Here is a 9508-nt window from a genome sequence, read left to right as displayed (position 1 = left end):
TTCAGAGGTTTCTTAAAAGAGTTTTGGAATTTATTTGACCAGGGGGAGGGGTTGGTCAGGGGATTTAGAAAGACCCCATCACACATTCCCCATCGGACAACAATGTCCTGGAAGGCAGCAACAATGGCTTCCTGCCACCAGCACAAGAGCAACAAGACTAGGGTCAACTCTGCACCCCCTGAAAACATGCCCAGTAACTGGTAGAGAGTATTTATGCTCCAAAAATATGAGACTTCCTCCCCCAGTACGAGGATACTCCAATAATCACTCACAGAGCCCCATCCTCTCAGTTTACAATGAAGAAACAATGGCTGGAAGAAGTGGAGTCATTGGACCAAGGTCACCCAGTAGCTTGGAGTCCAAGTAAATATATTTATTTAGCAAACAAGGGTCTGGAAACCAGTGCAGTAAAGTCCTCATCATCAGAGTGATTTTATTATTCCTCAGCCAGCCAGCCATATATTTGTTCTATTAAACTTTCACCACACAGCCTTGGCTTTAATATTGTCACATGCATTCCTCTTCTCTCCCCAGAAGAGTGATGCTCTTTGAGGCACAAGATTCCCTCCAAATTCCATGTTAACAGTCCAGGAGAGCCTGGCTCTGCTGGGTGAGGAAGGACCACCACCTGACTCAGTGCTGCTGGTGGCAGCAAGCCAGCTGAGCAATGCCTCAGGTCCTGAGTGGACTCACTGGGAAGGCTGGTCTTGGCACTCATCAGGGGCTGTCGCAGCAGCTGCATGTCTGTCATATCCACATTAGGTGTCCAGGGCTGATTGAGGGGCCAGAGTGTAGGAGGAGGCTGAGTGTTGGCTGTACTCTTAAGACCTAGGAGAGGTACAGGACAACACCCACACCCTCACTTCAACACTGGGAGAAAGCCTGAGACCAAAGTGAACCATGAAGGTCAAGGGTGGATGCTGCAGGAATAAGGGGATAAAGCTCTGTCTTCCTCATTGAGCACCCTTGCTGGGTAGATCTCTCCTCTGGGACTGTGACCCTCTCTCTGTAAACCAAACTGTCACCAGTCTGAGGTCTCATGTGAAGATGGATCTTCCACATATCAAATTAGGTTCTAGGCTTAACAAGAGTCTTCTTGGCACATACTTAGTGGGATGACATTGGTGATGGGGGCCAAAACCCTGCTGTAAGCCATGGTGCTCCATGGCCTGCAGGGTCCTTCGGTGGGGGAGAACTGTGGTCCAGTGACTGCAGGGGCCTACTTGCCATGGGCAGAAACCCAGGATGTCAGTCATCACATATGTGTTTCATCAGAGGGGTCACGTGCTTCATGGTAGGCGAATCAGGAAGGAGCATGTGCCAGGAGCTAGGATGCAAGGGCAAGGCTGTCTGAGAACCTCAGTTACTGACCGCAGCTGCATTTTCCACGGGCCACATGCTGTTGGAACTAGACTTTGGTGCAAGCAAGTTTAGAGGGGTTCTCCATGGTGGGAGCTGTGTTCTCTCCTGATGGCACTCTGCCCATGCCAGCCTTGTGGTGTGAAGACAGAATGAGGATTGGGTGGGCTGTTTCTCAGCTGTGAAACCTGCATAAAAGGAGCTGAAACTCAGATATTCAGGCTTATGGACTGTCAGTGAGACCATGCTCCTTGCCTCTGATCCTTTCCTGCTTCCTCATCCTATTTCTTCACCAGTGAGCCTGAAAAGTAGGCATGGATATAGGAATGGAGGATGGAGGCTCCAGCCCAGCAGCACAGTGGTGCTGACCAGTGAGGCATGGAAGTCCTCGTGTGTTGCCGAGGCTCATCGTCCAGCATAGATGCAGGCAAAGCCCAGTGAAGATTTCAAAGTCAAGAGGAGAGTGTACTCAGAAGGCTGTGCCTGGACATCTCTGACTCTAGAATGAAGCTTGCTCAGAGGCAGAGGGGAAACCAGTCAGTTGGTTAGAGAAAAGCCTTTAGCTCTGCCACTTAAACTAACAGACTTACAAATTACCTGACAGGCTTTGGGACAACACAAGGAAGCCTCAGAAGACTAGGGTCAACTTCCTAGCAAGTTTTGTTCTAACAAGAGGGGAAGGAAGCCCTGTATTTTAGCAAATAGCTGGGAGAGGAGGAACGAGCCAAGTGAAAAGGCAGATGAGGCTGGCAGCCCCGGGCAATCTTCAAAAAATTACTGGGAGAAACCCAGGGGGAGCGAGGAAGCTGTTGATGGGAGGTTCTGTTCCTGGTGGGGGTGGGCGGTTGCTGTTCTGCTGCAGAACTTGGAAAGCTGAGTCAAGCCATGGTGCTTGATTTAGCTTGGCTTGGTCTTTCTCAGGTCGAACATTTGACAGGCACCTGCAGAGCTCTCTCTGAACCCCAGAGAGCTCAGACTACAAATCATCATTAGCAAAAGGTTCACAGCTTAGGTTAAGAAATGAGAAGGGACTAGGTCCATCTTCAGCAGATGAAGAAACCAGGAGGCACTCTTTTCTGCACAGAAGCCAAAGACAGCAGCCTTAAAATGTCTTGGGCCAGTTTGAAGAAGTATAGGGAAAAGAGCAATGGTTGTAAGGAAAGCAGGGCCCTTAATTTTGTTTGGAAGTTGCTTATTATAATTGCGGATTCCATCATCATCTGGGGTGTGGGAACCCTTGAGAATAGAAAAGGGGATTTCGGAAGTTTTAACGCACAGCCTATACATGGTGAAGAGACAGGAAATGCCATGAAACCTGAAGGTGCCACCAATGCAAGTTACACACTTGTTAGCTGACAGTGGGGCTTTGGATGCCATTTTTCAGGGCGAAAGGCAGTCTGTCTAAAGGGTAGAAGGTGTCCCTAGAACATAGAAACTCTGTGTCACAACCCATTGACCGGAGACAGCTTTTAATTGACCATGGATGTTTGAGGCTAGAGTCTGGTGAAATTATGCACTTTTAATGGCAACTTGGAGGAGCTTAACCAGGACATGCACTGCTCTTTTCTCTCTTTGACTCCTTGTCCATTGTCCTCCTCTACACACTGCAAGCCATCTGCCATAGTCTGTAACTGGTGACAACCGTGCAGATTTAAACTGCAGGAGAGGCATCAGGCTCTGCAAACTCTGCATTTCCAAAATCGCTGTTTGGACTGTAAGCTGACCAAATAGACACATTTAGGATTTGGGCTCCTGTTTCCCAGCCAGAAATGCAGGCCTGGGAAAAGATGCTTCTCTATCTTGACACAAAGCTTTGTCTTGACAATTCATTGGAGCATTGAGAAAATGGAACACAGAAGTCTCAGAGTTGGTGCAGCCCAATTTGGAAGCACGGGGAGGCTCCACATCCATTCCGGGGAAAATGAATTATGCTGCAGGTTCCGAAGAAGATCCTGACATTATCAGGAGCCGCTCTCACTAGGGCCCTCTGGTCAGGACCAGCCAGAGGAAGAAAAAGGAGGAGAGAAGAGATGCTCTTCCGGTATCTTAGGTCTTGAGTTGATGATGGGAGGGAGCTGGGTGAGAAATTTTACAAAGTTATAACACATTGTTACGATCCCTCACCTCGTCAGCTCCTGTCTGCTTGACAAGGACAATATCCTTTCAGGAAAATATGAAATAAAATGGAAAGTGGCCTCACGATGAAGTTACCTGAAGCAATGGCCTGATATGTTACAGAGTGTTGGGAGCAACATTAAAAAGGCATTTGTAACTGGCCACCTCCATGGCTCCAAGTGGAAGCTGATGCAGGCCTTCTCAGTCCCAGGGCTTTTGTGAGAGTTGGCCCCTCATGACCACTCTTGGCAAGCCAGGCCTGGGACGCTGGGGACCCCACCAGGGAAAAATTCCTTTTAAAGAGTCACAGCCCCTCTAACATGGACATTCTAGCAAGAGTCACGTCTGGGCAGAGGGTCAGAGGCATTCGCACCTGTGAGAGCACGAAGGAGGAGCCCAGCACCAAAGGGGGCTGGAAGTTGGCGACTGTCACCACAATAATCTAATTATTACTCTGCTCCTGTCCCCTCCTGAATAACTTTTTTATTGAAGTAGAGTGGATTTCCAATGTTGTGTGTCAGGTGTGCAGAAAAGTGATTCCATTATACCCCTGCATGTGTATATCTAGTCTTTTCCAGATTCGTTTCCATTACAGGTTCGTACAAGATGCTGATAGGTTGTCTATTTGATATTTAGTAGTGCTGATAACATCCTCAATCTACCATAACTGGGCCCATCTGAATGACACCCAACACCGCTCCTTCCTGAAGGCTTTCCTCTCAAGCTGGATGCCTGTCAAGATTCCTGTGCTGTGTGACAGCCCTCTCACTGCTGGCCCTGCAGTCAGCCCCTTCTCCACTTCCTCTAGCTGTCCTCTCACCTCATCACCACCCACCCCGCCTTATTCCCACCTCATTACCGACCTCCCACTTCATCACAGCTGTCACCATCCCATCGCCACCCTCCTCCTTCACCCCCATCCTCCCACCTCACCGCAGATCTCCTAACCACCCTCTCTCTCAGCTCAACTCCACCATCCTCCCACCTCATCTCCGTAACCCCACCTCATCGCTGTCCTCCCCACTTCATCACTGGCATCCTTCCACCTCACCACCACCCCCCCATCTCATCACCAACCTCCCACTTCACCACCACCCTCCATCTCATCACCAACCTCCCACCTCATCACCATCCTCCCCATCTCACCACCACCCTCTCATCTCATCTCCGTCTTCCCCATCTCACCACCACCCTCCCATCTCATCGCCAACCTTCCACCTCATCACCATCCTCCCATCTCACCACCACCCTCACATCTCATCTCCGTCTTCCCCACCGCCCCCTCACTCCCTCAGCACCACCACCTGCTCCCCACTGGCTCTTCTGGCGCCCTGGACTCCTCTGCCCCCCCCAGGCCTCCTTCTTCTCCTCAGCAGTTCAACTGTCACCTACAAAGCCCATTAACAATTCCCTGCTCATAAAAGTACAGTCTGGGAAATAAAGCAAAGTCTACCTTTTCTTTTCCTTTGTGCTTGGCCAGGTTTCAGTTGCTTGCAGGGCGCAGTGCAGAGACACCACGCCTGCACTGCAGACCCCAGTTAGGGAAGCAGCTGCGCCAGCCGTTAAAAAACGGTTCCTGAGGAAATAAGAGCAACACCGCGATTCAAGATGGCAGCGGACTGTGAACTAGGCTGTGCCTGGGATTGGGTGTGAGCCGTGTGTCCCCGCCTCCCGCGGCCTGCCGAGGCCCCGCCCCCCGGGCACATTGCCAGCCGAGGCCCCGCCCCCCCGCGCTCGGCCTGCAGAACCCTCGCCCCCCAGTCACATAGCCTGCTGAGGCCAAGCCCCCCGGCAGAGGGCCTGCAGAGGCCCCGAAACCTGGCACATGGCCTGCCGAGGCCCCGCCTCCCCGCGCGCGGCCAGCCGAGGCCACGCCCCCCGGGCACATTGACAGCCGAGGCCCCCTCCCCGCGCTCGGCCTGCAGTAGCCGGGCCAACCTGGCACAAGGCCGGCCGAGGACCCCCTGTCAGCGCGCGGCCTGCGAGGCCCCGCCCCCCAGGAAACGCCTGCCGAGGTCCCGCCTCCCTGGCACGCGGCCTGCCGAGGCCACATCCCCCCAGGAAAAGGCCTGCCCTGGCCCCGCCTCCCCGCGCGCGGCCTGCCTAGGCCCCGTCCCCCCAGGAAAAGGCCTGCCGAGGCCCCGCCTCCCTGGCTCGGCCTGCAGAAGCCGCGCCCCCCAGTCGTATAGCCTACCGAGGCCCCGCTCCCCCCGCGCGCGGCCTGTCGAAGCACCACCTCCCCGCGCGCGGCCTGCCGAGGCCCCGCCCCCACGGCACAGGGCCTGCCGAGGCTTCTCCTCCCTGGCACGCGGCCTGCCAAGGCCCTGCCTCCCTGGCACATGGCTTGCCGAGGCCCCGCCTCCCCGCGCGGGGCCTGCAGAAACCTTGCCCACCTGGCACTTGGCCTGCTGAGGCCCCGCCCCCCAGGCACACGGCCCGCCGAGACCCCGCCTCCCCGCGCATGGCTTGCCCAGGCCCCGTCCCCCCAGCACAAGGCCTGTCTAGGCCCCGCCTCCCCGCGCGGCCCCCAGAAGCCGCGCCCCCCAGTCACATAGCCTGCGGAGGCCCCGCCCCCCCGGCGCAGGGCCTGCCGAAACCCCGCCTCCCCGCCCGCGGCCTGCAGAAGCCTTGCCCACCTGGCACGTGGCCTGCAGAGGGGCCCCCCCCCCGCCCTGTCCGCGCAAGTCCCGCAGAAGCCGCGCCCCTCAGTCACACAGCCTGCCGAGGCCCCGCCTCCTCAGCACGCGGCCTGCTGAAGCCCCGCCTTCCCCAGGTCGGCCTGAAGAAGCCACGCCCCCCAGTCACACAGCCTGCCGAGGCCCCGCCCCCCTGGCACCTGGACTGAAGAGGCCCTGCCTCCCCGCAAGGCCTACTGAGGGGGGTCCCCTTCGCACCCTACAGGGCCTGCTAAGGCCCCGTCTTCCTGCCGAGTCTGCCCCCCCCCCACCGCCGCCACCCCACGCCGCCTGCAGTGGCTATGCGCCCCACCGCCGAGCCCCAGCGCGCCTGCCTTGTCACCTCGCCACCACCACCCCCCCCCGCCCCCCGCCCCCCGCCCATGAACTGAGGAGACACTGTGAAGCTCCCAGGCCCGCCTGACTGCAGAGTGTGTGCTTGGAGCTCACAGCCCCGTCTTCGGGTGATGGAGAATGCTTTCCTTTCCTTCGCTGGGCCGGAGCCACGAGGGCAGGTGGCCCCTTGATGCGGCCCAGCTGGAAAGTGTCAGGAACACAACTTCCACCTGGTCTCTATGCCTACTGCTGGAAGCCACCGTGTCCAGCTCCCTTGGCCCATCCCCAGCTCTACCTGCAGTGGTTACCCTCTGCTCCCCGCTGCTGGCCAGGTCCCACCTAGGCCACCATCCCGGGGCCTCTGGCCGCTCACAGTCCCTCCATATACCTGCCACCTGCAGTCCCTCCCTGCACCTGCTCCCTCCAGGCCTCTTCCACCTTGTCCTCTGTCCCCCACAACCACACTGTTCCCACCCCTCCCTCACTGGTCCCCAGCTTCAGTCTCATCCACTCAGGTGTCCTTTCCTCCTCCTGGTCCCTCTCTGGAGCACACTGCCAGGTCCACCAGCAACACTCGGTCCCCGTCTCTTGTTTGTTTTCTCTTTTCTCCACTAGAATGTAAGCCCCAAGCAGGGATTTTACTCTCCTGTCCTCTTTGCTGTGTTCCCAGTACCTCGAATAGTGTCTGGCGTGAGCTGAATGCTCCATAAACACTTGGTGAGTGAAAGGTGATGTGATGTGATGTGACAAGACAGTCCTGATTGGGAGAGGAGAGAAAAGTGACCAATGGTGAGCAGTCCTCAGGGAAGTGCTGACCCTTTCATGAGTGGGATGTTGGTGACAAGGTAACCAACTTGGACAGAAGACTCAGAAAGGTAGAGAGGGTGCCCAGGAGCTGAACAGAAGGAATGATGTGTTTACATTCAGACTCTCCCTGAGGAGTAGATGGGAATGTTTTCATTGCTCACCAGAGAGTCAAAGGGCATCTAAATAAATTGCTGACAATTTTGCTAAGTACAGTGCTTTTCGCTTGGTAGATGCACAAGGCAACTAACATATATAGCATCTACCAGCTTAAAAGCAATACTACCAGAATTATATAAAACTATATTTGAAAGTTTCTTTTAATAACATCTTGGGTTTTTTTTAAAGTCTAATTTTGTTCTACAAAAGGGATGAGGTGTTGGTTCCTAGTAAAATAAGTCTACTTCCTCAATGTCTTTATTCCCATATACTAGATCTTATAACTACACTGGAGCTAAAAATTGCAAAACATAATTTCCACATTTGGCCGATAAAATCTAATGTACATTTAGAGTGTTATACTTTGCAAAGCCAAAGAAAAGGAATGTAGGTTATGGGACCTGGATACTTGGATTTGAAGAGTGTATCCGACATCCTAGCCATTCTGAACCTTGGTTTCATCAACTGAAAAATGGGAATCCTGTTGTGTCTAGAACCAGTATAATTTTAGTGACTAACAGCGTGTGCTACGGGTAGTACATGCTCCAGAGTGCTGCTAACAACCTATACTTTCTCAGTTACTAAAATCCCAAACAAAACGGCCTACCTAATCTTGATGCTATTAAACAATTTTTAGGGGTTGTGATGCTATCACAACTCAAAAATTCTTTTAACTCTGAAAACCCAAATCATTCATAAAAACCATCCAAAAAGTTTTTATGCAAATGAGTCAGCTTTGAAGTGGAGAAGATATAAAGCACATATTGCATTATCTCCTGAATACTTTCATAAAGAACAGGGCTCCTTGAGTTCCCAACGTGGCTCAGTGGAAGTGAATCTGACTAGCATCGCTGAGGACACAAGTTGGGTTCCTGACCTCCCTCCATGGGTTAAGGTTCCAGCATTGCTGTGAGCTGTGGTGTAGGCTGCAGATGTGGCTTGCATCCCTCATTGCTGTGGCTGAGGTGTAGGCTGGTGGCTACAGCTCTGATGCAACACCTAGCCTGGGAACCTCCATATGCCACGGATGCAGCCCTAAGGGGGGGGGGGAACAGACAAAAACAGGGTTTCTGAAATGGCATGCAAGTACCTTGTTACACAATTCCATCCGAGTTTCTCAGAATTACACTATTAATTCTTTTTTTTTTCAAAAAGGACTTTAGAACCATAGGATTTCCCTAAACAAATGACCTTGTTCTATAGATGAGGACGTGAAGAGCAACTCCTCCCTGGTTGTACAGGCAAGACCTGGCACAGTCTCTAGACTGCTAATTCATTCCTTTGTCATCTGCATGATGGCTGGGGCAGCCAGTAACCCAGACAAAAAGAAAGCCATGGAAGGGAGACAGGCCAATAATATCTTCCAGATGAGCCTTGCCCACCTCCAGTCTCCTGACGCAAGCATTTCCATATTGCAGATCTTCTCACACGTGGCTCACCCACCAGCTGTGGATAACTGCCCTGAACATGGGGCCCTGGCTCACCCTCCACATCTGCACAGCCTAAAAGGATAACAGGTCATACACCTGAAGAAAGCATCACTCCAACACACACTGTAGGTGCCTTGTGAGGAGGATAAAAGCCAGGGCTTGAGGAGCCAGGGAGTAGGGAGCTCATTCCCGGAGTGCTCAGAAGAAGGAAGTGCTCAAGGGACAGGAAGTGTACTGTATGTTCTGGCTGGCAGAGGTCTGCCCTGGCTTCCACATGGTTCAGCACTGGATCTTCCATCTGGTGGGAAGATGTTATTGATTTTATATATATACACATACAGTTGGTTCTCATTAGTCACAGATTCCATATCAGAGAATTCACCTATTCACTAAAAATGTATTTGTCACCCCAAGTCAGGGCTTGGGGTGCTTTTGCTCATATGTGGACACACACAGAGAAGAGAAAAATTCATCTACCTACAAATGCATTTCCAGCTAAGGCTGAACAAAGTGAAACTCTGCCTTCTTGTTTCCACTCATACTGTAAGCAAATGCCCCTTCTCTGGTCTATTTAGTGCCACATTTCCCCACATTTTTGTGGTGTGTGTGTGTGTGATTTAACTCTTTCAA

At 53.0% G+C, this 9508-nt stretch overlaps 1 long non-coding RNA gene across 5 annotated transcripts; it reads right to left on the bottom strand.

The window, feature by feature from the left end:
- Positions 1–352: 352 nt before the first annotated feature.
- LOC146396282 (uncharacterized) lies at positions 353–6281 on the bottom strand. Of its 5 annotated transcripts, none has more exons than XR_014827732.1 (3): positions 6111–6281; positions 4928–5050; positions 353–3434 (listed from the first exon to the last, which is right to left on the bottom strand). It is a non-coding gene; the product is annotated as an uncharacterized LOC146396282 (long non-coding RNA). The 5 variants fall into 5 exon arrangements; XR_014827734.1 differs by lacking the exon at positions 6111–6281 and adding an exon at positions 5868–5912; XR_014827731.1 differs by lacking the exon at positions 6111–6281 and adding an exon at positions 5669–5876.
- Positions 6282–9508: the final 3227 nt, after the last annotated feature.

This window comes from Sus scrofa, chromosome 14 (assembly GCF_054392235.1).
Source record: "Sus scrofa isolate SSC_HxYL_T2T_F1_AM1 chromosome 14, Sscrofa_HxYL_maternal_Yorkshire_Landrace_v2.0, whole genome shotgun sequence".
Taxonomy (NCBI): domain Eukaryota; kingdom Metazoa; phylum Chordata; class Mammalia; order Artiodactyla; family Suidae; genus Sus; species Sus scrofa.
This window is presented reverse-complemented; position numbering and strand designations above follow the sequence as displayed.